The sequence below is a fragment of the Panthera pardus genome, unplaced genomic scaffold, assembly GCF_024362965.1.
Source record: "Panthera pardus isolate Hobbes unplaced genomic scaffold, ASM2436296v1 HiC_scaffold_10, whole genome shotgun sequence".
Taxonomy (NCBI): domain Eukaryota; kingdom Metazoa; phylum Chordata; class Mammalia; order Carnivora; family Felidae; genus Panthera; species Panthera pardus.
Genome location: NW_026526655.1, coordinates 42,811,158 through 42,838,877, shown reverse-complemented (window position 1 = coordinate 42,838,877; position 27,720 = coordinate 42,811,158). Strand labels below are relative to the sequence as shown.

The window sequence follows — 27,720 nt, the reverse complement described above, 5'->3', positions numbered from 1 at the left end:
GATAATATTGGTGATCCTGATGTTTATGCCCACAGAAGCATTTCAAGATTCAAAAAATATAAAAATTACGCTTGGCAGTCCATATGCTTCCTACAGTGGCTGACAATTTAGACGTCAATTTCTCTGTCCTCCACTGAAAAAGAGGTTTGATGTAAGGGTTGTGTTCTTTCTGCTAAAAGAGATAGTGACAACGGTGGAAACTCTTCGCGTTTTTGTTTAAAATCCTTAACTGATTTCCCACCCAATTGTTTACAAATGATTTATGCTGAAAGAGATCCGGACCCTTTTAAGAAACAATTTCTGGTATAATCTGAGTTACCTGTAGCAGTTAACAGGGCTTCATACCTATTGCTAGTCAACGCTCTAGCCAAGAGCTATAGAGGTGGGTTGCTCTAAAGCACAGCTACATATATCATTTGTGTCCTTGTGCTTTCAGAGAAAGAGATGGGTGGGGGGGAGGGGGGAAAAGACAGGGAAAGTTTCTACCTTACCACAAGGCAAGTAAGGGAAGTAGTTAGAAAAGGCGCAGAGCCAGGCCAAGCAGTTCTGAGACTTAAATCTATATAACCTGGAGTGTGTGTATGTGTGTGTGTGTTCAGCGTTATTCCTGCCTTCCTCTTCCCCCACAGCTGGGAATAATTTGTTTAGAGAATTCATCTGGCAAAGAAACACATTATGGACTGAGGCATAAATATGAGAGGGTAAAACTGGACTAAAACTATCCACATCTCCGAAGAAACCATATTTCCTTGGACAAAGGTTAGAGCATGGCAAAAGGAGCTTCATGGTCTCTATTCAAGTACTCTCCAGGGTGGCGTGCCCTGAGAAGCCAACCTGAACTTGCAAACCTAGAGTCCCAGTTGCAGAAATGGATGCACAAAACTATTAGTGTCTGATGCTATTAAGTATTCACTCAGTCAACCCATTTCTCTTGTTCTGATGCTCTGTTCTCTGAACAGTCTCAAAACAATTTGACTTCCGTGCAGCCTACAAATTGGGAATGGCTTTAACTGTACCACCTTGGGTTTCTTATCCATTTGACAATTATATTTCATATGAATTGAACTGACTGGTTCTGACTTTTCTGTGTATTTTTTGGGGGGCCGGGTGGGGGGGAGGGTGAGTCAGCTTTCTCCAGCCCACTCACTTTGGGTATTTTGTAAGATCAAAGTTCTGTAGCTACAAGCCCTACCCATAGTGCACTGCAGTCTGGGAGGCCTTTTGGGGGCTGATCAGATGATATTTCTCTGGAGATAGCCCTGTTTTGCTTTAATCAGGCCTTTTTTTTTTTTTTTTTTTTTTTTTTTTTTTTGAATCTATACAAATCCCTTATGTCACTGATTCTCTAGGAGTGGTCTGATTCTGTGTAAGGATTTCCGAGTAAGTTGGAAAGATCCTAAACCAGAGGTAACATCGAGGATTCAGTGGATGTTTTCAGGAACCAGATTTCCACTGCACATTTTTAAGCAACTAGAACTTGTTCAGTAAGTGAATGAGGAGTAGTGGGTTTCTGGTGGTGTTAAAAAAAAAAGCCTTCTTACCATTGTGCAGATTTTGCAGTGTTATTGTTTTGTAGTAACAAAAGTGTAGTGTTACTTGTTTCAGACTTCTATGTTCTTTAAATTCTAAGAGTAATATTTGTTTCTATTGCTAATAGTTACTTAAAATAAATTACCAATAAATATTTACTAACATTTAATGTGAAATATTATTACTTTTGATACGCTGGGAAAAAGAATTAGACAAATAGGGACATTATTTAGGTATAGTAAATAGAGGAAATCACTTTGCCTGAATTATGGGAACATTTTACTTTATCAAAGGGTATAAAATATCTTAAATATTTACAATGCCCATAATTCAGACGTTCTAGCCTAAAGTGAACTCCCCTATGCATTATCTTCCTTTTGGAGAAAAGTACGCTTGTGGATTTAAATTTAATTAATTTTTTTAAATGTTTATTTATTTTTGACAGAGAGGGCAAGAGCACAAGCAGGGGAGGGGCAGAGAGAGAGAGAGACAGCCAGTCAGAAGCAGGCTCTGCACTGACAGCTGAGAGCTTGATGTGGGGCTCAAACTCATGAACCGTGAGATCATAACCTGAGCTGAAGTTGGACGCTTAACCGACTGAGCCACCCAGGCGCTCCTTAAATTCAATATTTAACAGCATGCTTTCACATCACAAATTGTCTTTGACAAGTGCAGACATACGTGTAACACCATTTCATTTACTACCTTTTTAACAAGCTTTTCCTATGGGCACACACAATGTGCCACACCTTTCCAACAAACGAAGTCTTCCATTGTGAAGATATTTATATAATACTTTCGTTTTTCACATTTAATAATGGCACAAGGAAAGCCCAGCACCGAAGTAGTCATATACTTGCACACCTGTTGTGATTACTAGATTTTACCTGTCCCCTACTTCCTGCCAGAGCTCTAAAGCAGTTTTAAAATAGTTTTATTTAACGAACATGAAAAAGAAAAATTGTCTTTATTTCTATTATATTTATATCGTGTCTGGGACAGAACCAAATTATGAATTTAGAAGTAAAGTCATGACTGTCCCTGTTGTTGATTAGAGTTGGTTTCAGAGAAAATATGTAATTCTTAGGATTTCGTGTCCTTATCTTTATCACGTATAAACATATGAGGTGGCAGTGAAGCCTCATATCTTGAATATGAGCTTGAATTATAGTCGAGGGTTTTTAAAGACCAGAAAAGTGTTCCTATTGAACAGGTTCTGAATGTAATGCAATAGGAGGTCTTGCAACTTGTATTTGTTCTTCTTAACAAATTCTATAATAGCTTCACCTGCTGTCATGGTTTCTTCAAGGCGTAGATGAGTAGATGAGAAGAGTCTCTCCTTTTTTAAAGCCTCTAAGACAGAGACTCAAATGAGAATCCTAGCTAAAAGCGACAGCTAGGGCAAGGGACATGAAGGCATTTAAAGACACAATCGATTCTCAAGTTTTGTAAAGAGCAGTCCCAATCTTCCTAGTTATTTAATGTCTGTTAAAGATTTGGAAAAATAACTTCAAAACAGAAACCAAGTCCTTTGCTACCAATTCAACATTTCTTCTACCAGTGGAACCTATTTTTTTCAGAAGAATAATGGAAACTATTTGGTTCCACAATTTTGCCAGTTAGGCAGTGGTCTGGGTTGGGAATAGGATGGGTAGAGACAGAGAGAAATTCTTTTCTTTTCTTCTTCTTTTTTTTTATTTTAGAGAAGGAGAGGGATAGAGAGGGCCAGAGTGGGGGGGGGGGGGAGAGAGAGAGAGAGAGGTAGAGAGAGAGAGAGAGAGAGAGAGAGAGAGAGAGAGAGAGAGAGAGAGATATCTTAGGCAGGCTCCACGCTTAGTGCGGAGCCCCACCTGGGGCTCAATCCCAAGATCCTGGGATCATGACCTGAGCTGAAATCAAGAGTTAGACGCTCAACTGACTGAGCCACCCAGGCACCCCAGAGAAATTCTTTCTTACCCTACATTGATCAGGCACTAATATAAAATGTGAAATGTGGTTATCCGTATTACCACTTGCATATATAAATATTCTTATTGGACATTAAAAAACTAAAATAAAGTGGAAGAAAACAAATTTTCATGTTACTACATTCTCAGGCACGGCCTTAATGACGTTATTCAAGAATTGCTTGAATTTAAATTGGAAAAAGTACCAGCATCTGAAATAGACATAGTAATTTGGGGACTGGAGTGATTGAAATGCAACAATGTTGCATGATTATCTGCATGGGGTTTATTATCTCAGTGTCTACTGGTAATATATTTCCATAGGTAAAAGTGGGAAGTCTGTGAAATCTTGGGAAAGAAACTTGTACGTAAACATTTTGACTTATGACATCCAAATACAGTTATTACATTTAGCATCCCAAGGCTAAATCACAGATTTAGCTATAAATTCCGGACCTCCAAAACACAGACACACACACACACACACACACACACACACACGTTTATTATTAAAAGAAAAGTAAGCAGATTTTGAGCCATTTGCTCTGTCTTCTGCCTCAGAAATGCCTTGCCTGGCTTCGGTGGCACAGCCCTCCAAAGCATGAAGGGAGCAGGTTACTGGGAGAAAGCGTACCCTGCCTCTAATGGTCCTTTTTCAAACTTCACCATTCAGTCAAGAGCCTATTAACTCTCAGCAAGTGGGTAACTCCTATAGGTTTAGAGGATTTAGCTTGAAGACCTTTTCAAAATACAGTATTTCATGGAACTTTAGATGTCTTTGACAACACTTCATAAATATCAGGCCTTGAGAAGAGGTAGGGATCATTAACCTCTCAGGAGTCCAGAGTTGCCTTAAGCTTATCTGGGGCAATTTGCCATATAGCTCTCCCCACTGAGCTTTTGCTGCAGCAACCCTTCTTGCTTCCAAGCTGCTCTTGGAAGACAAAGTTTACTACAAACTTCAGAGAAAGAAAAAAAAAAGTACGGGAAGCCATTTTATGCCAAGAATACCCCCCTCCCCTTCTTTCTTTTGTCTTAAACTAAACCTATGCACATCTGGCCGAATTTATTTGCTAAGTGGCCAACTGGGCATCCTTTCTTAGCGAGCCTGTTTGGCGACAATGCCAAAAATGACGGTGTAAGTGACAGAGGGCTCAGGTCCTGTCTACTTCTGCCTTCTGGGCTATGCGAGTCAAGCTGTTTTTCCCTGCAGATACAGGGGTTTCCCTGCAGATTAAGGGGTTCTGATAGACCTTCCCAGGTGACACGTTTGTTTTCCTCTGTGACACTGAAGTTGCTAACCAATAGAGAGCGAGGAGGATTTAGGGTGGAGCATGCACTGAAATGCAGCAGAAAAAAGGGTTTTAATAATGTAAACAGGACGAAAAAATGGCTTGTGTTAATCTGTTACATGAATATTTCTTGAGCACTTGCTATGTGTCTGTGCTATGTGCTATAGGTAACATACTGTATCCATTGGTCATCTCCCCATGATTTTGTTTGTCGTCTTCTAAACACAGCCAAGAAAACCGATCCGCAGACAAGGTGATGATAGTACATCTACATTTACTGGACAATCTACCACATGCCCAACATTGTGTTAATACTTAATATGATAAAAATGTATTCTCTATCACCGCTCTTTAAGGTAGATTTATAAAAATCCCATTTTGTATAAATGAGGAAATGCAAGCTCAAATAGGTTTAATTGCTTATCTTAGAAATTTGCACAATTGATGGGCAGACCTGGGGTCAAAGCCAGGGCTCTCGCCAGTGTAACATGCAGAGCAGGTAGTCAAGAACTCATTAAGACAGAAGACAGTATCTGGCCTCCATATCTTACTTATTGTTTGCCCTTTATGATTCCTGACTATTTATCCCACGTGGATCCTGCTGCTGCTCTGAAAACTGGTTCTTTTCTTTTCTTCTTCCTTCTATCCTGGAAAAGATATCTTGTCCAAGGCCAGACCATCATGAGTCCCAACCTCTCCATCCTCGTCGAGGGCTCTCTCCATCACTGATCTTTCTCTCCTGTATCTTCAACCCTCCTCCGTTCTTTGCTCCTTGCCACTAGCATTTAAACATTTTTGAATGTCTTCCTTCTTACAAATTTACAAAATGCTGGGTGCCTGGGTGGCTCAGTTGGTTAAGGATCTGACTCTTGATTTTGGTGCAGGTCATGATCTCATGGTTGTGAGATCGAGACCTGAGTGGGGCTCTGCACTGCTCTCTCCCTCAAAATAAATAAACATTTAAAAAAATGTCACAGACTTCTCTTAATGCATGTCCCCTCATAGGTCTCTTGTCTCCTTTCTCCTCTTCTTAAGAAGATAAACTTCATGAAAGTGTTGTCTCCACTCCTATTCTTTACTTCCTGCACTAAACCCCATTCACTACCCACTGCTCTCTGGTCACCCCTGCAGAGAACCTGCTGGCACCACAGTCGACCCACAATATCCTTTTTTCATTTTAAGACAAAAATTTAAGTCTATTTATTTTGAGAGAGAGCAAGTACAAGTGGGGGAGAGCAAAGAGAGAGAGGGAGGGAGAATCAGAAGCAGGCTCTGTGAACTGTCAGTGTGGAGCCCAATGTGGGGCTTGACCTCACAAACTGCAAGATCATGACCTGAGCTGAAATCAAGAGTCTGCCACTTAACCAACTGAGCCACGCAAGCACCCGGAACCACAACACCTTTCTTGATAAAACTAATAGTCTCTTCTCAGATGTCAGCTGTCCCGATCTGTCAGTAATTTGATACAGCTGACCACTTCCTCCACTTCCTCCTGTGTTAAGTTTTCTCTTCCCAAGGCTAATACACTATGTACCTCTTGGGTTTTTTGTTTTTGTTTTGGTTATTCTTTCTATATTTAGGTATTCTTTTTTTTTTTTTTTTGTACCTATTTTGTAGGTGTCTCTTTTCCAACTGATTCCTTAAGTATTGATGCTTTCCTAAAGTTCTTCTCTTTTTATACTTTAACCAATCTCCCCCGGGAGCCCATCCTAACTCAGGGCTTCTTTTGCAACCTAAATGCCTCTGACCTCCAAATTGTGATTACTCAGCCCAGATCACCTTTTATGAGTCCTTACAAGGCTAACCTGTATTGTGAGGTGACAAGAAAGGACATGCATTATTCATCTTAAATTTATTTGCGTCGGGACCCTCTCTCTTCTTTATAGTAACATTTTGTGGGACTCTTTCACCATCCTCCGTTCTGGGAAACATTGCATTGGACCGTGGCATCTGTAGATTTTTCACATAGCCGCAAACATAGAAAATGGGAAACGTTTTAGGTGTTAGGTAAAAGAAGGAGACCACTCGCCGGGGGCTTTAGCCACCCGAGGCTCCTGAAGGCTAAGGTGGATTGATGAGTCAATACACCTGTTACTCATTCGGGGCACATAAGAAAACTTTGCACTGGACTATACTTTCTCTTAGGTCAAAGGCTGTGTACTGTTTACTGTAACATCTCCAGGGTGTAGTATAAGGACTGGCACAAAATGGGTGTGCAGTAAGTAGTATGAATGAATGAATAAATAGTATAGGAATAGGCAATGTAAGTGGAAGCCACAGGTACCTTGGTGTGGCAACTTTCAAAAGACTGTGCCTCTTAGCTGTTTGCATCAAAGAGTCAGCCACACTTGGATAATGTGTCCTCAAAGGCACAGATAATCCCTACTTTAAGTGGCAAGATAAGGTGCAATGTGGTGGAGAACTGTAATACACTCAATAGAATGTATATATTCAGTGTGACAGGAGTAGACGCACAGGTAAAAGCATATCTGCTATGCCCCTCCGTCTTTGTCAGTGAAAGGCCAAAGGCTGGAGAGCAAAAATGTGTTGCTAACCATAAAGGACAAAAAAGACACCTAATAAATGACTTGAAAGTACAAGTATGGGCAATTGATGGGTTGATGAGTTTGCACTTTTCTCCCGTATGATGTCATGGCCCAAAAAGGGCAATTAGAGAAATTACAGTGTAGATTTGGATTCATTTGCAAAGTTGGAGTACTGCCATTCGTTAGTACCTGACCAAATTAATGTAAGTGATTCTCATTGAAAGGGTTAGAAGGCACACCATCTTTGCCAGTATTTGGTGATGAGACATAATTTTAAGAAACAAATGGAGCTGATTGTGCTGTGGGTGTTTCTGAAAGTTGGCTTAACATTTCAAATTAGCATTCTAAATAAAACTGATAATAAAAAAGTCATGGAGTCACTTCTAAGCAGAATTTTATAGTTTTTCTACGAAGTAATTTCGGAACATAGCATAGCCCCTGAACAGTTTAATGGCATTGAAAAGTTATTCTGTTTTGATGGTATTTCTCAATGATATCTTAGTCTATGTCTACAAATCGGGTATTTTTGTGTTTAAGCAGAATAAGACAGCTAGTAAAGGTGGTATTGTTTCCTAAAATAAAACTGTTAGTGATGTGATAATTCATCACAGATTTATTTCCATGTAGTTTCTCCATTTATCCTGTTCCGGAGACATGATAATACAAATGCACAGCTTTTTATCATGGCTCATATACACTGTTTTGTTTTGTTTTGTTTTGTTTTTACCCTCACTAAAACTTTATGTCTAATGATTATTTGGTAATATAATAGCCAAATAGGTTATCATTAGGTACTGTACTGGGCTGAATAATGTGTTCCCCCCAAACTCATGCCCACCTGGAGCTTCAGAATGTGACATTATTTGGTAATAAGTTATCAGTTCAGATGAGTTCATACTGAGTTAGGCTGAACTCTAAATCCAAAGACCACTCTTAGAAGAAGGTTATATGAAGACACACACGTAGAGGGCCACGTGGAGATGGACGCAGATTGGAGCTATTTTGCTCCAAGCCAAGAAATGCGGGAGCCACCAGAAGCTGGAAGAGGCAAGGAAGGATTCCCTCTTTGAGACTTCGGAGGGAGTGTAGCACTGCCAACACCTTGATTTCACACTTTTGGTCTCCAGAGCTAGGAGACTATAAACTTCTGTTGTTTTAAGTCACCCAGTTTGTGGTAATTTATTATGAAAGCCCTAGCAATCTAATACAGTTACAGTTTAGCAACCAAACGGTTACACTAATAATTTCTTTTTATTTTGCATCTTTTATTTCTTAAAAAAAATTTTTTTAATGTTTGTTTATTTTTGAGAGAGACAGAGACAGAGTGTGAGTGGGGGGAGGGGCAGAGAGAGAAAAGGTGACACAGAATCCGAAGGAGGCTCTGGGCTCTGAGCGGTCAGCACAGAGCCCGACGCGGGGCTCGAACTCACCAACCACAAGAACATGACCTGAGCTGATGTCGAATTCAGCTGAAGTCAGCTTAACCAACTGAGCCACCCAGGTATGCTTTTTATTTATTTTATTAAATATATTTTTTGATAATCCACATGGAATCAGTGAAAATAAAGATTGGTTTAAGCTAGTATGTGACCTGGATGGCCTTGGTTTATGTTTATTTTGCCAGCATGCTTTTACTCTTAAAAGTCTCCTAGTTTGGGTGGTAAATTATATGATTACCTTAGTTTAAATTTAGGTTGAAATATCTGTGGTTCATTACATTCCCAACACACACACACACACACACAAACTATGTTTTAAGGTGTTGATATGTCAAAAAATGCTAATAATCCCAGTTAAGAAGAATTTTTGAGATGATAGAAAACTTCATGGAAGGGGCTACATTTGTTTTTGATTTATTAATTCATTTTGTAAGAAAGACAGTTATCTTACATGATCATTTTGTCATACAACAAATGATGCTGCATTTTGCCTTTATTTTTTTTTTTGCTTTCACTTCTTTTATTTTTTTTATTTTTTATTTATTTTTTTCAATATATGGAGTTTATTGTCAAATTGGTTTCCATACAACACCCAGTGCTCATCCCAAAAGGTGCCCTCCTCAATACCCATCACCCACCCTTCCCTGCATTTCACCTTTAGTAGAAAGAAGCAAATGACCAAGAATCAAACTGACATCAATGACCTTTCAACAATAAGATTCACAGGTCATATGTGGCATGTGATCTCCCACATTATCTCTACCTGCATTTTCAGAATGCCTGAATAGCTAATGCTTTATGGGATTCTGACTCATTAAGAAAATGATAGTTTATTTAGCATTTTTTGTTTAAGAAGGATAAGAGTTTATAGTACTCTATTAAGAAAATTTGAACATTAAATTTTCTTTCAAGTGGTATCCTTCAGTTAAATGCAAATATTTTTAATCTAGGACAATTCATTCCCCAAATATTCTAAATAGCTATGGGTTCTCTCTCTCTCTCTGTCTCTTTTCCCAATTTTGAACAACTGATTTGCTTCTCATACTACCTTAATTTCTACTTAGCGATAACTCTGGGTACAAAAAAACTGCTCTAGAAATAGTTAAGGCTGAGGTGTGGATCTTAGTTTCTTTCTAGCTGGACAGCATTTAGGGCTTGATATTGGTTATTAACTAAATGGTACTTATGGTCTCAAGTATTAGTTTACCTTTTAACAGGCCTAACACACTCCCAGTGTATAATTTACAGTCTCCAAGTACATGGTTAACCACTCAAGAAATCAATAGGGATTATAAAACATGTACAAATTTGAATTTGAAGAAAGTCAAACACCTATTTTATCCATTAGAAATAAAGCAGCTGACATTTAGAATTAGAGCTTCTAAGGAAATAGAATGTATTTTGAAATAGAACGAGCACAAAATGTCTATTCCAGAGACAGTAGTGGACATAGCCAATTCGAACAAAGCACCTCAGTGTTTCTGTAATGAATGCTATCCATATCAACCCACAACTTTGGGGCGTTCTTGGTATGGGGCTGTGTAGACCTTTGGATCCACAGAAGATAAGAAGCCGGTTTTATCTTATGAGGTTTTGAAATTTACTAGATCTTGGTCCTACTTTTGCCTAATTAATTCATCAACCTATTTATTCACTTAAAAATATTGACTGATTCCCTCCTATGTGCCAAGTACTACAAGTACAGGCTATACAGTGGTGAATCAAACAGGCCAACTTTCTCTCCTGAAGGGCACACATATTAGAGTGAGACGAGCAGTCTACAAAATAAAAAACAAACAAAAATCTAACATCTCAATTAGAAATGTTCCAGGGGAAAAATAGAGTATTCAGATATAGCAGAATAGGGTGGGAGGCCTCTTTAGAGAGTAAGGGAAGGCATATAGAGGAAGGAAGGATGAGAAAGAGCTGGTCAAGAGAAGAGTCTTGGGAAGACCCCTAGCTTTAGTAAATGGCACAAATGGAACAAGCCTGAAATATAGGAAAGAGACGTTACAGGAACCAGCAAAGTGGCTATAGCAGAGGATGCCAAGTAGAGTAGAGAGTGGCCCAGGATGAGTTAGAGAATCAGTGAGTTCCTTTTTATGTAGAACTTCGTAAGCCGTGTTAAGGAGTACCAGTTTAAAGGGCAATGGGAAACCTACCATTTGGATAGTGTCAAGTAGATCTGACTAATACGAAAAATGAATCATTGAGGCAAAAGAGAAAAGAGAGAGAACAAATAGGAGACCATCGTAGTAGTGTGACTGAAAGACAATGTCCAAGTCTTGGACCTGGGTAGCGGCAATGGAGGAAGAAAACAAAACAAAGCAAAAAAAGTAGACTGAGTATGACTTGTTTATGTGTTGTAACATGGGAGGAACAAATCAGATGACTTGGTTTTTGGCTTGAACATCTGGGTAGTGTCTTTTTGTATAATGGAGAAGACTTGAGGAGAATCTATTAAGCTCTGAGGTATACACATGACAGATGTCTGGTTATGATTTTTGAGACTGCATCGAAACTTCTATGTTTATGTTTGGGTATGCAACAACATAATTGATGTTAAAGGTAGTAAATCCATAGTTTAGTAAGAAAATTATTAAGGGGTGAGATGTCTGTTAATCACATTAAGCAAATTTATGATTATTAAGTGGAAATCTTCAGTAGGAGGAAGGACATTTAAAGTAGGAGGAAGGACATTTATAATGGTCTACAAGGGATTTGAAGATGCAAATTTAAAAGCAAGATAAAAAATATCATGAATGAAAGGGAAAAATTAGACTGCGCAAAAACATCACTGAGGAATGTTTTTAAGCAAAGCACTTTTCTCTCTTTTTGAAAAAATATTACAAGAAAATATAAATTATTTAAAGATAAGTTTGTAGATTCGCTGTCTTCAGTTACCATTTTATAAAATAGGTTCTATTTTGGCCAAAAGATTATTAAATTATGTTATTTCACTTTGTTTAGTTATTTACATAAAATTTTTTTGTAGCTATTATTTTATATGAGACTGCAATACCCCTAAATATTGGGTAAATATAAGGACATGGATGTATGTGTGTGTGTGTGTGTGTGTGTGTGCATTTTTATCCTTGATATACTAGGAGGTAGAGGCCAGAAATATTCAATTATTCTCTAATGTGATACAGCAGCTCAAAGGCGGAAAGCTAGCTCCAGAGGTCATGTGTTCTCATTTATTTTAATGAATTTTTTTTTAAAGAATAGTTCACATTTATAGAAAAGTTTGAAAGATGGTACAAAGAATTCTCATATACCCACAACCCAATTTTTCTGTATCTTTTCCTTTTTAATATGGTGTTTTCCTCACACTTTTTCAATGGTAAAGGATTGTCTTAGAGTTATACATGTAGAGATAGGGGAAAAAATGAAAGAGGCAGTCACCTGGATAATTCCAAGCCAGAAAACAATTTTGTCTGAAAGATATAGATAATTGAGACAGAAATGTTTTTTTTTTGCCTGGAGAGATCCCTATGATTGCCTTCCTTCTCCACTTGAATTTGCAGGTATAGCTATGACTATAGGTGTTTCACTTACTAATAGGAAACTGTGTATCATTCAATGTGAAGAATGTGGGGTTTTGAGAAGGCTAAATTGCTTAGTTTCTATATTTCTTTTCTTAAAAATAAAGTATATTGGGTATTTTTCATTCTAAAGGCAATTCACATTGATTTAAGGATAGTAGGAAATATAGAAAGTAAAAGGATAGAAAGTCTTCATTGTTTACAACCTACAGAACACCATTATCCACATTTAATTTATTTACTTCTAGTCTTTTTACTACATGTATTGTTTGTGTCTGTTTACTTAGATTAGATAATACACGGGATATTGTTTTTTTTTTAAGCTTTGTATCAGGTTGTGTCTAAAAGCTGATAGCAAATAGCAGGACAGTTCAATTGTTGAGCATGGTATCTGATAAGTAGGGCAGTTAGTCTATCTGGACAAGAACCGTTCTAATTGGAAATCCACAGCTTATGTTAGCTGGGCAGTAGTAGATAGTGCAGAGACTAGAATTTAAGAGATCATTGGTGGAAAAGAAAATGGTACCAACTTTTAAAAACTAATATAGTATTATATACCAAGAGACTCAAAAGCCAAGACTCATGTTGTAAGTAAGTCAATTACAGCATCTTTTATAAAAAAGGAAACTGAGAAACTACCCACATTTTCAGCAAGAGTATAATATAGTTAAGTAAGTCGTAGTGTAACTACATGGTAAAATATAATTCAACAAGAAACATTATGCCATAGAAAAAATTATGAAGAATTTTGATGGCATAGAAAAATGAGTAGGATACTAAAATATGTAATGCGTGGAAAAAATAAAAATTTGGAAAGAAATTACCAACATTTTGAGTTATTTTATCAGTGATTATCTCTGGGTAGTAGAGATAATTTCCTATAATAAATGTACTTTATTTTGATAAAAATACACCAATTAAAAAATAAAAGTATCAAGTGATTCTTCCCTTTTTTTGTGTGGGGAGACTAAAAAGGAATGATTTGGTCTTTGAACTTAAGAATTTTCTCTTACTTGATTAGTTTAGATTTAAATGAACAATATTAACAATCTCTCGCAGTAGAAATGTGAAACCATAGTTCCCTTAGCTTATGAAAGCTTTAATATTCCTTGTCTTCATGTCCTCATACTGTTTGCAGAAAACAGATTCTCTAGTTCCCAAACCTGACTGAGTGTATTCCCACACCCTTGGAGCTCCACAATCTTTTCTTTCATAGTTAGGACTGCCAGGGATGAAATAATTGTTTTTGAGTGTCCGAACTTCCTTCATATCTCTCTCTCCATGTTTTTTTTTTTATTGGTCTCAGGTCACTGGAAGAACTGCTACCGTGTCCTGACTGTGGTTAGACATGACAAGACTGTCCTTTCAGAGCCCTGCCAGACTTAAACACATACAGTGTGGGAATCCTGGTCTGAGAGTCAGAACAATGAATCTTTCACACCAATTAAGGAAGATCAGTTTATACAGAGAAGAGGAAGTATGCCCAGCGGAGGAACAGCTTTGCAGAGTCTCAAGATCCCATCTGTCTTTGTGCTAAACAAAGTTGGACCCACACAGACCCTTTATCATCTTTTCAAGCTAGGTCATTCCAAAGAAATTAGGCGCAAGATATGAGCAGGAAGGGCTTTAGGTACACTCATTTCATTCTTATTCTCTAAGTATTTCTCAGTATTCTCTGAGGGGTATTGAACATAAGGCACATTTGCTGTTAGTCTCCTAATATACAATTGATATGTTATAGGAGTCAAATAGTTTTGGTAACTGACAGTGGATTTTTGTTAACACTGAAAATAATCTCATTTCTCCTACAAATGAGAAGTTGTGTCAAGTTAAGTTCAAGATCTAATTTCTGCACCTACAAGTTGTGGATTCAAAGCAAGTCACATACCCCTCTACGGATCAGTTTTCTCATCTGTAAAAATAGGAATGATAACAGTGTTTGCATCACGGGGTTATTGTGAGGAATAAATGAGAACATCCACATGAAACGCTCCGAACGAAAGCCAACAAGTAGTGAGCACTTAATAATGCTTTAGTTATTATTGCCATCACATGTCCTCACAGTCATGTTTTAAAACATATCTAAAGGAACCAGACAGAAACGAAGCAATAGACCTAGAAATATTCTCTGTATCCCTTTAAGTTACTCTGCTTTTGTTTTTATGGAAATGCACATCTGTGGAGAGATTCCCTGGCTCACATTTGCAGGAGATTGTTTGTTGTATCGAACCACAAAAGACTCCGAATAGCCAAAGCAATCTTGAAAAAGAAAAGCACAGCTGGAAGCATCATAATTCTGAACCTCAAGATACGTTACAAAGTTGTAGTCATCAAGACAGTATGGTACTGGCATAAAAACAGACACACAGATCAATGGAACAGAATAGAAAACTCAGAAATGGATCCACAACTCTATGGTCAATTAATCTTCAACAAAGCAGGAAATAATATCCAATAGAAAAAATACAGTCTCTTCAACAAACAGTGTTGAGAAAACTGGATAGCAACATGAAGAAGAATGAAACTGGACCACTTCCTCACACCATACACAAAAACAAATTATAAATGGATGAAAGACCTAAATGTGAGACAGGAAAGCATCAAAATCCTAGAGAACACAGGCAGCAACCTCTTTGACCTCAGTCAGAGCAACTTCTTACTAGACGCATCTCTGGAGGCAAGGAAAACAAGCAAACATGAACTATTGAGATTTTATCAAGATAAAAAGCTTCTGCACAGTGAAGGAAACAACACAACTAAAAGGCAGCGTATAGAATGGGAGAAGATATTTGCAAATGCCATATCTGATAAAGGGTTAGTATCCAAAATCTATAAAGAACTCATCAAACTCAATAACAAAAAAACAAAGAACCCAGTTAAGAAATGGGCAGAAGACATGAATAGATATTTTTCCAAAGAAGACATCCAGATGGCCAACAGACACATGAAAAGATGCTCAACATCACCTATCGTCAAAGACATAAAAATCAAAATCATGATGAGATACCACCTCACACCTGTCAGAATGACTAAAATTAACACAGCAAACAACAAACGTTGATGAAGATGCAGAAAAGAGGAACCCTCTTACCTTATTGGTGGGAATGCAAACGGGTGCAGCCACTCTGGAAAACAGTATGAAGCTTCCTCGAAAAGGTAAAAATAGAACCACCTGGTGATCTAGCAATTGCTCCACTAGGTATTTACCCAAAGGATACAAAAATACAGATTCAAAGGGGTACATACACTAAGATGTTTACAGCAGCACTATCAACACTAGCCAAATTATGGAAAGAGTCTAAATGTCCATCAACTGATGAATGGATAAAGAATGGATATATAAAGAAATGGATATATATACATATATACGTGTAATATATATATATTATGTGTGTGTGTGTGTATGTATATATATATATATATATATATATATACATGTATATATATATGTGTGTGTGTATATATATATACGCGTGTATATATATATATATACACGCGTATATATATATATATATATATATACACACACACACACACAATGATCAAAAAGAATGAACTCTTGCCATTTGCAAGGACTTGTATGGAGCTAGAGTGTATTAGGCTAAGCGAAATAAGTCAGTCAGAGAAAGACAACATATGATTTCACTAATAGTGAAATTTAAGAAACAAAACAGATGAACATAGGGAAAGGTGGAAAAAAAAAAGAGAGGGAGGCAAACCATAAGAGACTCTTAAATACAGAGAACAAAGTGAAGGTTGCTGGAGGGGAGGTAGGTGGGGGATGAGTTAAAGGGGCGATGAGTATTAAGAAGGGCATTTGTTGGGATGAGCGCTGGGTGTTATGTGTAAGTGATGATTCACTAAATTCTACTCAAACCAATACTACACTATATGTTAACTAACTAGAATTTAAATAAAAACTTAAAAACAAAACCAAACAAACAAAAACCCCTAAGAGATTGTTCAGCAGAGGAAAAAATGCAGACTTTGGATCAGAGAGAGCAAAATCTCAGCATGGACATTTGATTTGGTTAATGGTCTTTTGGCAAGTTGCTTCACTTTCCTCATTGAGAAAGAAGGGAACAGGAAAGCAAATTGGCAAATACAACGTGACATGATGCCTGGGTGAGGATAGAGGAAAGAGCATGTGGAGGAACCTTTGTCCAGACTTGAGGGTAAAGGTGGGGAGCAATCGGCCTCTGCTGCTTCATTTTTAAAATGGTTGAAATAATGGTCCCACCTGTTAACACTTGTGAGGCAAGAAGATCGCAGGCTTGGGAGCCTAACTGTCGAGGTCCAGTTTGGGCCCGCCCCACACCACCCTCCCCAACTGTGACTGCAACCAGGTTATTTAACCTTTATGCATGTGTTTAAAACATTTATAACAATATCTGGCACACGGTAAGTGCTCACTAAATTATAGTTATTTTTACCTTATATGTGCATGCATAAATGAGCTTTTAAAAGTAAAGAAGTGTTTATTAAACAGAGTGCCTGGCCCATAGTAAGTGCTCAATAAATGAAAGCGGCTGCTATAATCATCATCATTCTCAGAGGAAGGTTATCTAAGCTGAAACATGAAGAATAAATAAGAGTTAAACAAATGAAAGAGACGTGAGTATTCCAAGTTGGAACAATATATACAAAAACCCAGATGAGAGACACAGCATGGTTTGTAGGGACACTGGCAGTTTCTAGAGCATAAAGGTAAGGAGATGAGAGTAGAGGGAATGGATTAAGGAGTGCAATACGTGCCATAAAAGCGATTCTATATACCACCCTGCTGTACAGTAGGCACCCATGAACTGGCACAAGCATGTACGTGCAGGACTCCGCTCCTGGGAAGACAGTCTCTCCATCAGGAGGAACTGCAGCTCCCACTGCGATGCTGGTCTTAGCCAGCCCTTGAGGATACGGTGCTGCTGGTGTTACGCGGAAGAGATTCAGTTACATTCAGTAGTTGAGTCTTGAGAGAGCCCCGAGGAGATGAAGGAGCCCTTGATAAAAGCCAGGGGGTAGGATTCTAGAGTCAGTAAAGGCAGACTACATTTTGACAATCAACAAAGGAGAAAAAACCATGGTGTCTCTCTATCTCTAATAAAGTAATCTCTCTTTCCATGAGGTCTTATAAAAGACGTGGAATTATCTTGTGGCAAAACCAGACCAAAAAATATAACGCTTTTAGGTCATTTTTCAAACTAAAGGCAATATTAATAGTGTAATTTGAATCACTTAAAATGACAAATCTTAAGGCTTGAAATGTATTCTTATCTCTCAGATACAAGAGTTGCTGACTCAATATGATCTATTCTGATGGGAACAAGTTTGTTACAAAAGATAACATCCATATTCCTCATTTTAAAAATAACTTCATGTTTTTATATTTGATGGAGTGAGATTCTGTAATACATTGGAAAAAAACATGCATAATGTTCATTCATTGTGGCAGTATATCATAATTACTCAGCTTCCTTTTATCATTAATAATGGAAGATTGTGAATAAAAACATACTAATATCCACCAGATGTTCAGAAAAACATAAATATCTCCAAATGTCAGCACATTTTAGCAAAAAGTCAACAAAATTTTGTCTACTTCTTTTTCCTTTTTTAGTTTTCTGAACATGTTCTTTGATAACGATATTTTTAATCCTCATAAAGGATTTGCTTCTGGTTTCCTTAATATCTGCCACAAGAGACTGAATGCCTAGTTCAAATGCAGCGAACATGCATCTTGCTACCCTTTTCCCTATTACTCTATATACCAACAGGCCGGCTGATGTAATGGAGAGAGATCAGCCAGCTTTGTGGTCAAAGAGGTATCAGTTTATACATTTTCTCGGCTTCTCAGCTAGGTGACCTTGGGAAAATTGCTTAAACTTTCTGGGCCTAAATTTCTTTATCTTTACAAGGGTGATAGTAATTCTTTCATTGCAGAATCATTTCAAAGAGAAGCACTAATAAAATGCCAAGCATCCAGCCATATTCAATAAAAGGTAGCAATTATATTATTCATCTGAAGACCATTCTGATTTCTTAGATTCCTTTGACTATCACATTTTCCCTTTTCTTCCCCATTGATACCTTAAGCCTATTAATTGACTTTTTCTAGAATTCAAGTGTTTCCCTTCAGTAATCATTTTAGAAGCTTATTCTGTTAGCCCCAGCGCCCTCATAAATATGCTGTGCAAGGATGAGGGCAGGCTTTGTTATGCTTTTCAACACCCAAGATGAAATTGTGGCGCAGACACTACCTGACAGATTGCAGGTAGCTCTTCCTGGTAGGGAAACAATTCCCCCAATGGACTCCATAAAATGGCTAGTCAAAGTTGCATAAAATAATTTATTAATTTTTTTTTCCCCTGTGATGAATTCTATCATCTTAACTTGGAAGGAAAAATGACCTATCGTAAAAATAATACCTGGGTACCGGGTCCCCACGAATGGGGTACATCATTGGATGATGTACTTTTCCAGAAGCAAAGAGCATCCTAAGAGTGCAGAAAAAAAATGTGCTTTATAGAGTGGTACCCTGGTGTCCTGGAAGGATAATTCATTTAACATACAGGAGTTATTTATCCCCATCTGGTAGTTTACATACTGTGGTTTACCAGAGGGATTTTTCCAAAGTGACCATTTTGTACCGAGTCCCGGGAACAAATAACGAAATAGGAAAGAGGTAATAATTGAAGTCTTGGTTTTTTTTTTTAGCACAGCCTTTAAAATTTCACGCGGAAAACAATCCCTGGCATAGAGGTTAAGTGTAGAAGACATCATGAGGCCCTTGACTTCTGTGTCAACGTTTAGAAGAAAGCAAATAATTGATGGGAAGTTGTCTTCTTTTTTCTTTTTATGTCCTTTTTTTTTTTTTTTTTTTTTTTTTTTTTGTAATCTGTGAGTCCCTTTTCTTCTAGCTGGTTCATTTCTGTTACTAGTCAAGTACTGTGGGTTTTAATTTCCTTTTGGTCTCAATTTGGCCAGGTGGTCTGTGACCTGAAGTACCACAAATGTATTCAGAGGTAGTAAAGATGTGTTCTTCCATATCTTGACTCATTGCTACTCTATCAGTTTATTTTATTTTGATATAGAAACTGGCGGATACTATACAAAGTCTCCCTTCCCGGAATTCAGAGAGCAGCTTATTTATATGTAGATGTAGCTATATGACATTTTCAAATGCCATACATTTGCATATGAAGGTCTCTTTCTTCCCCTTTTAGTAAACAGTCTTTGCTATTACTTCCAAAGCAATGTTTAGAATTATATTTTCTATACAGGTCCTTCCTTAAAATGTTTTTTAAATGCCCAGTAGAGATAAAAAAATTAAACCCTCAAACTGGAATACGCTTTTTGGGGGTGACAATTCATATACATCTTTTGGCACCTTCTGTTTCTGTCGTTTTGCACTGAAAGTCTTCGAAAATGAAACAATACGAATACGGTCAAAATGTCTTAAGAAGAAAGCAAACGTGACATTAGTTTGATATGGAGCTTCCTTTAAAAATTCATGTGGTTTTGTTTCTAGAAAGATGACTGTCAGTCTGATTTATTTATTCAACAAGTAATTATTTAATGTCTACTATACGCCAGGCATTTTTGCCAGACAAGGCATTTACAGCGGGGGAAACCAGAGAAACTCCCTGCCCTCAGGAAGTTTATATTGTACCAAAAGAAGACAGAAAGCTTAAAGGTAAAAGCGCAGATACAGGTCTGTTCTCACTTAACACCGTGAAGAAAATCAAACACAATACTGCCACAAAGAATGCACAGGTTGCAGATGGGCCTCAAATAGGGCGGGCAAGGAGGCTTTCTTCTGAATGGTGCCAAGGGTCCTGCTGGGGGAAGAGGAGGGGCAAGGGCATCCCTGAGAGCACAGAAAAGCCTGGGGTAGACATAACAGTCCAGAATCACAAGTTCTGCAACAAGAAGGACATTTTTAAATGCATCTCTCAAAGTGAAATGGTTATGTGGACTTTAAAGTTTGAAGAAACATGAAGGAGGAAGGAAGAAAGAAAAAAAAAAAAAAGGAGAGAAGCTATTGAGCGTTTCCACATTTCCATTTGCTTCCAGAGCTCCCTGTTACGGGAGCAGGTCCCACTGCTCGCCAGGGTTTCATTCTTGGTCAGCTTTGCTTTTCCTTCTACCTGAGATCCCGGCACCCCCCAGACGCAGCTTCTACTTGAGGATTACAACACGATTCTTTTGATTTCTACTTCCCTCCAGATTTTTCAGCCTCATCTCTGCTCATTTCGATGTCGATGCCCTCAAGCAAAGCGGAGGAAAAACAGACTAAAGATTCTCCTCTTCCCCATACTGAGCCAACTTCACATTGACTCTCCCCTTCCCTTGGCATTCATATCTGGTCATTTAGCAAAGCGGCTGATTTTATCTTCTGAATCCACACAGAGTCTGTTTCTTCTTCTCTGCTGCCATCACTATCTACAACATTCAAACTTCATTGTCGTCTGTTTGGTTAGTATCGTATCCTGCTACCTCATCTTGCCTAGGGTCCTTCCTCTCTAACCTATTCACTTTGTTGCCAGTGTTTGTTTGTTTGTCCTGTTTTGTTTTATTATTTTTAAATTAAAAAAAATTTTTTTTTTTATTTTTGAGACAGAGAGAAAGAGAGCAAGTGGGATAGGGGCAGAGAGAGAAGGAGACACAGAATCTGAAGCAGGTTCCAGGCTCTGAGCTGTGAAGCACAGAGCCCGACGGGGGGCTCCTACTCACGGACCGTGAGATCATGGCCTGAGCCCATGTTGGACACTGAACCAACTGAGCCACTCAGGCACACCTGTTTTGTTTTATTTTTTAAATAAAATATGACATCATTTAAGATACCTCAGTGTACCCCTATTGAGCAGAGGGTAAATTTCTACTTTCCTTGAAAACGAGAAAAGAGCCTCGTTTGATGCTCCAAACCATATTTCTATTTTAGTCCGTATGTTCCCCTTCCTCAGTCCATGCTTCAGCCACTCCAAACCATTCACATCCTCTAAAAATGCCTGCTCATCAAAGCCTCTTTGCCTTTACCAATGCTGTTCCCTATGTTTATAAAGATCCTTTCTCTTCTCTGTCAGGTAAACCCAATGGAAGTCCCAGCTTCTCTGTGACACCCTGACCTCTTGTATTTCTAGTCATAGTTACTTCATCAGCTTGAATCTCTGCTCTATTACACAGGCATCTCTGAGCTGTATTTAGTTCTAGAAAGGACTCATTATTCCTCCTCCCCAGGCAGGTTGTGAGGAGACAACTAGTGTGTTCTATATACAATAGATGACACAAAGTAAATAAAAATAAATATGGTTTTCTATTATTTTGTTTCTACTTCAACACTCCGAATACCTTATCTCCTATTTGCTGTGAAAAAGCTATTTGAGGGGCGCCTGCATGGCTCAGTTGGTTGAGTGGCTGACTTCAGCTCAGGTCATGGTCTTGCGGTTGAGCCCAACGTCGGGCTCTGTGCTGACAGCTCAGAGCCTGGAGCCTGTTTCGGATTCTGTGTCTCCCTCTCTCTCTGCTCCTCCCCGTTAATGCTCTGTCTCTTTCTGTCTCAAAAATAAATAAACGTCGGGGTGCCTGGGTGGCTCAGTCGGTTAAGCATCTGACTTCGGCTCAGGTCATGATCTCACGGTCCGTGAGTTCGAGCCCCGCGTCGGGCCCTGTGCTGACAGCTCAGAGCCTGGAGCCTGCTTCACATTCTGTATCTCCGTCTCTCTCTGCCCCTTCTCTGCTCATGCTGTGTCTCTCTCTGTCTCAAAAATAAATAAACATTAAAAAAATATTTAAAAAAATAAATAAACGTTAAAAAATTAAAAAAAAGCTATTTGAATAATTATCATTTAGGATAAGAGTGCTTGTTAGAGTAACATGCCTCTCTGAACTTAAAGTTAGGGAGAGGCTTGGGTGTAGTTTGCCTCTGAATTCCTTATTTCCTAAACAAACAAGTAAATAAAAAGAAAAAAAAAACATTATCAGCATTAGTGAGGCACTGATCATAAGATGTTCACTAATTAAAATTCTGCATCCAATTCACTAATCACAGTCTCTCTAAGGCATTGCATCTTCCACATGAGCAAACTTTGTGGGTCTCAGGTTGTTTTGTTATGTGTGCCACTTTGAAGTCTTGGGAACCACCAACCTGAGGACCAGGACACTTTACTTCAAGGGTGTCACAGTTGAACTTATGCCACTTGATAGTGTCTGAAAATGGCACTCTTCTAGGCTTAGGATTTATTTTGATGAACTTGGGGCAGCGGTGTTGACTATAGCAAGAATAATCGTGAAGAGACAATGGACAAATTTGCTAATCATTTTCGGGATTTCAACAGATTTATGCAAATTCAGGGGAAAGTCACTGTTTAGCAAGGGCTGACCACTTCAGTCACTTCAGTCTTCAGTGGCTTTGTATGTCATCATTTTTATTTTATTTTTATTTTTTTTAACGTTTTTATTTATTTTTGAGACAGAGAGAGACAGAGCATGAATGGGGGAGGGGCAGAGAGAGAGGGAGACACAGAATCGGAAGCAGGCTCCAGGCTCTGAGCCATCAGCCCAGAGCCCGATGCGGGGCTCAAACTCACGGACTGTGAGATCGTGACCTGAGCCGAAGTCAGACGCTCAACTGACTGAGCCACCCAGGCGCCCCTGTCATCATTTTTAGGTTAATAGATGACACTACTACCTGAGGACATCGAGATCACGTATTCAAGGCCTGTGATTTACATATAAGGACACCAAGGCTCAGAAGGTTATGACCACATGCAGGAGCTAACACAGGTCTCCCTGGGGACCACTGTGCAGCAATGATGAGATCCAAGGGGCATTACATCTCAATCCTGAGATTTCCCCACCTGGGGGGAAGTGCCTCTGTTATTCAAAGATACTGTAACCCATTTCACAGGAGATAATGGAAACAGGTAAAAGGGGGGAAAAGGGTAAAGAGGGTGGGGACAGAGATAATACCAGTTTTAAAAGTATGTTACGTATAAAATAAGAAGGCTAAAATGATGTAAGATCAGTGAAAAACTGGACTCACGCATTTTAGGGATTATGACTTTTATATTAAGAATAACAGATGCGGTACACCATTATATTGTTTAAGTTTCTGATGCTGAATCATATTTTCCTACTAAAATTTTAATGTAATTTTGAATTTTTCATAGAACATGGTATTTCGAGGCATGTGAATGTGGACGGTTTTCTCAGAAGAACTTTTCTTCAGCCATTTAATTTTAAAAGGTTTGTTTCATTTGTAAGGGGTGTTTTTAACCCACTGGAATCATTTTCCAAGACGGAAATATAAACGAGAGCCATTAGAAACCAGAATTCATTTACCAGAAACTAGATGCCAGTAGAACTTGAAGTAGTCACAGCAATCCCAAATATCTGCATTTACCACTAAGCGTGGGGAGGGGGACACTGAGCACAGTAATTTCTTGTTAAGAACTCTGGCCTGCAGCAAGATATCACTGCCTCTTATATGTTTGACCGTTTCAAAAACATCCTATCCCTTAATGCTCTAAAAACACAATGCACATGGCCAGTAATAGACATCGGCAGATCAGGATAATATGACAAATTGGATGAACTGACAGGTAGGTGATGAATAATTTTAACATGACCCTAAAAATAGTGAAGGGATGTTTGCACATTGACACTTCTTTAAAGGCAGATGGATATGCATGACCCGTGTTTTTAGACAGGTGTCAGGAATATTGATGGTTGGTATGGGAATGATCATTTTCTTGGCACTGTTGTAGTAGACAGTTTGCATGATTAATGACGCGTCTTAGTCTTTTTTTTTTTTTTTTTTCCTCCTAGGGGCAGAAAGGGATACACACTTTTGTCACCCTAAGGAATGTAAGAATTCTGCCTGAAGGGGAAGGCAGGTGAGTTTTGTTCACCTAAAACTACCAATTTCTTTTTTGGGGGGTGAAGGAACGGTAGTAAAATACACAAGCGGGTCTTGGCGTCTGAGATGATAGTCCCTGGTAGGATAATTATAACGAGCTTCTTATTAACAGGGTTCCATCCCAGGGCAGAGAAGGCTCGCGCAGATGTGAAGCATGGAGCCCAGTAAGCCTAGGCTCAGACAAAAACGAAAGCGAACTGTGGCTCTGGGATGGATCTGATCACATACGTGTTTGAACGAATATTAAGAACCACTCGAAAGAAACGGAGCAGGGCCAAGGCAGGAAGTAAGAGGTGAGATCATCTTCCTAACGTTTGTATTCACTTCAGGTTTCCAGAGACAATTTTCTGATTCAAATCAATTCAATATTGTTTCTAAATCCTGAACCTAGTGAGAAAGAGCTTTTCTTTCCCAAGAATAATACTGTTTGCTCAGGTTTTTAAAATGTCACATAGAGCAGTGAATGAACCATGCTATTTCAAGGCTCAAAATTAAATACAAAGTCTAATAATAGTTTGTAGGTATATACGGCTAAACCTTGGGTAGCCCATCTACTAAAAATATCATGGTAAGGTAATGGCAAATATAAATTAAGGAGGTAAACTACAGATTTTTTTTCTTTTTCTTTTCAAGGAATAAAGGGCAACCATGGAACTCGAGTCCCAATGAGGAGGAAAACTTGTTTATTCAAAGAAATAATTTTCTTTTTTATACTGAGACTTATTAGCTAATACATTTAGGTGATTATGAAAGCAGACAATTTATATCTTCAAAGAAATTTAAATACAGAATACAGACTTATTTATATGAGGGGAAGGGGTGAAAATTTAATCTTCATGAACACAAGGGACTAGATTGTTTCTTTATTTTCTGTTTACCCAGGAAGAGAGAGGACAAGAGTTACAACTTAAAATCCCTCCTTTGCCTTACTGGAAGTATTTATGGATTTACTGATGAAATTCTCAGTAGGTAAACTCATAACCAAAATGTGGGAATGATGGAGTGTGTCTTATCTGGAATAGGCTCTTCACATTTCTAACTCATAATTTTAATTGGTATACTGCTACAGTCAAGTTTTGTAATAGAGTTCTCTTAACAGGGCTAAATAACATTACCTTAGAATAATACAATTTTTACTCGAGTTCTGAAGCATTCTACGCATGTTGCGGAAATGAACTCTTCCATTCCTTGGGAACACATTGAGGGGAAAAAACATTGTAACAATATGAATGGCTGCTCCAAATGGCTTTGGAGCTTTTGGAAAAGGGAGTCTGAACAAGGCATAAGCCAACCAGCAGGGAACAGAACTACCTGGGGCATACATTCAAAGCTTTAGATATAGGCAAAAGAAGACTGAGTCAAACAGCCTTGTCGTTTATTTTTTTATATCACCCAATTAATATATTCATATGCAGGAATAGAAAAAATGGAAACTTAGAACCTAAAACTCTTCAGTTTGAATTTTTTAAAAATTAGATCAAATTATGCTATCCACATTAAATAATTATTTCAACCTGAAAAATAATTACAACTTTAATGACAATATGGAAAACATGTTAGAATAGGTTTGTGCCAACAATTTGTGCCAACAATAATTCCCAGTAACTGCATAGTGAGTCACATCTCACAAAGGGCTTTCATTTCTAAAACATGTGAAAAATGTAGAAGACATATCATTTTCATTTTAAAGATTCTCAGAGAAGACAGGAGACTTCCCCAGATTATGTAACATTTGTAAATTGAGCAGCTGGGTTTAGAATTTAGGTCTTTTGATAACCTGTCCAGTGTGTTTTCCACAAAATCAAAACATCTCAGTAGGGAATTAACAAGCTATATAGAGAATAACTTTCAATAAATGGATTTCAATAAATGGCTATTTGTATGTTATTTCATTTATCTATGCCAGAAAGATTTACTTCATTTTTTTCTTTCAATGATTCACTTTTGGCATGAAGCTAGTGTAGATGGAAAAAAAAAATTGTCCCACCTTTCAGAGATATTCTGTTTCCAAAAAGAATATCATAAATTTTTCAAAACATTAACACAGATCTCTCAGACAATTTATTTACCAACACCTCTTTCTTAGGTACTTTTTTGTTCCAGTATAAAGGTCAACGGTACACATACTATACGAATTGGTAGTAGTATAATCTGAGACAGAAAATAGCATTGCTGTGAAAGTTATTCATTTGTTTCAATACTAAAGTAATTACTGTAGCAAAGACTTGCTCATTTATCATTCCCCTTTGTCTCTGCTATTTTTTAAGTTGTCTTTTTAAACAAATATCCTCATTGTCCTTGTTACAAAACCAATAACTTTATTTTACGACAGCCAACCGAGGCAGCAAGGTTTATTCCCTGTTCCAAGGAGGGTCTATGCCTGGGAGCTTCTAAACAGTATTGTCCGTTAGCGTCCTTCCCTGAGGAGTGTGGCACAGTCTAGTTGACCGCTAAGTTGCATTTAAGAGACCTCTTCAGCTTCCCCTTCTGTTTCACTTATGAAGGTTTTTCATGAATCCCTGAGATCTAATGTTATACATATCAAGCATTTAGTTCCGTGAACAACACAATTTTAGTCTTAAGCATTGCTGTTGGACGCTTCAATAGAATTTAGCCAGTTGATTTTAAATAGATTCTTACGAAGCAAGGTTTACAAAGATTTATACTGTAAAAGTGCCTGATAATATAAAGAAATGGTTGCTTTTGACTTCTCAAAGAATATCATTAATGATCTTTCAAACAGGTCTGCAATTTGGTCAAAATTTGTAAGGAGCAGCTAATGTGAACTAAAAGATGACACAGCTTCGAACAGAAGCAGGGCAGGGACCCAGGTTATTAAAATACTACTTCAGGATAGTGAGTAAGATAAGGAGCCCAATTATGACTGGGACTTTCTTCAATTACTTACAATAGCTAAGAATATATCTTCTTTTTTAGACAGATGAATTTTTATTATTCTGATAAGCCTTTTCAGAAACAGATCTTCTCTCTTATTTGTGAAACCTTAAAACACATTTCCGTTAATGGGACAACCATCATTTTAGAAAAAGAACACGTGTGTGTGAAGCAGTGAGATAAAAAGTTTGGACCCAGCCAATGATCCTCGTTTCTGGGATTGTATCTCCTTTTGTGGCACAGGAGAATTAAAAATGCTCAGGAAACCCAGCTCTGGATTTCATAGGTCACTTAATTTGTAGAACCAATGTCATACGTGCTTTACCATAATTTCTAACACCATAAAGCAGGATTTACAAAACTTGGCATTATCGGCATTTTGGTTAGATAATTCTTTGTTGTGGAGCCCTGTCCTGTACATCACAGGATGTTTAACAGCATCCCTGACCTCCAACCATTAGATGCAAGTAGTATCCACTCTCTTCCAGACAATCAAAAATGTCCCTAGACATTGTCATATGTCACCCTATTTGAAAACCTCGGTCATAAGGTCATGGTCAGCAACTTTCCCTCAAATTCATGATTTCTGCACTAAAGCTATGTACTTGGTTAC

At 38.0% G+C, this 27,720-nt stretch overlaps 1 protein-coding gene across 2 annotated transcripts in view; it reads right to left on the bottom strand.

Moving 5' to 3' along the window:
- TMEFF2 (transmembrane protein with EGF like and two follistatin like domains 2) overlaps positions 1-27,720 on the bottom strand; it is a 230,249-nt gene that overhangs the window by 8,503 nt on the left and 194,026 nt on the right. The gene's annotated exons all lie outside the window — the stretch shown is intronic.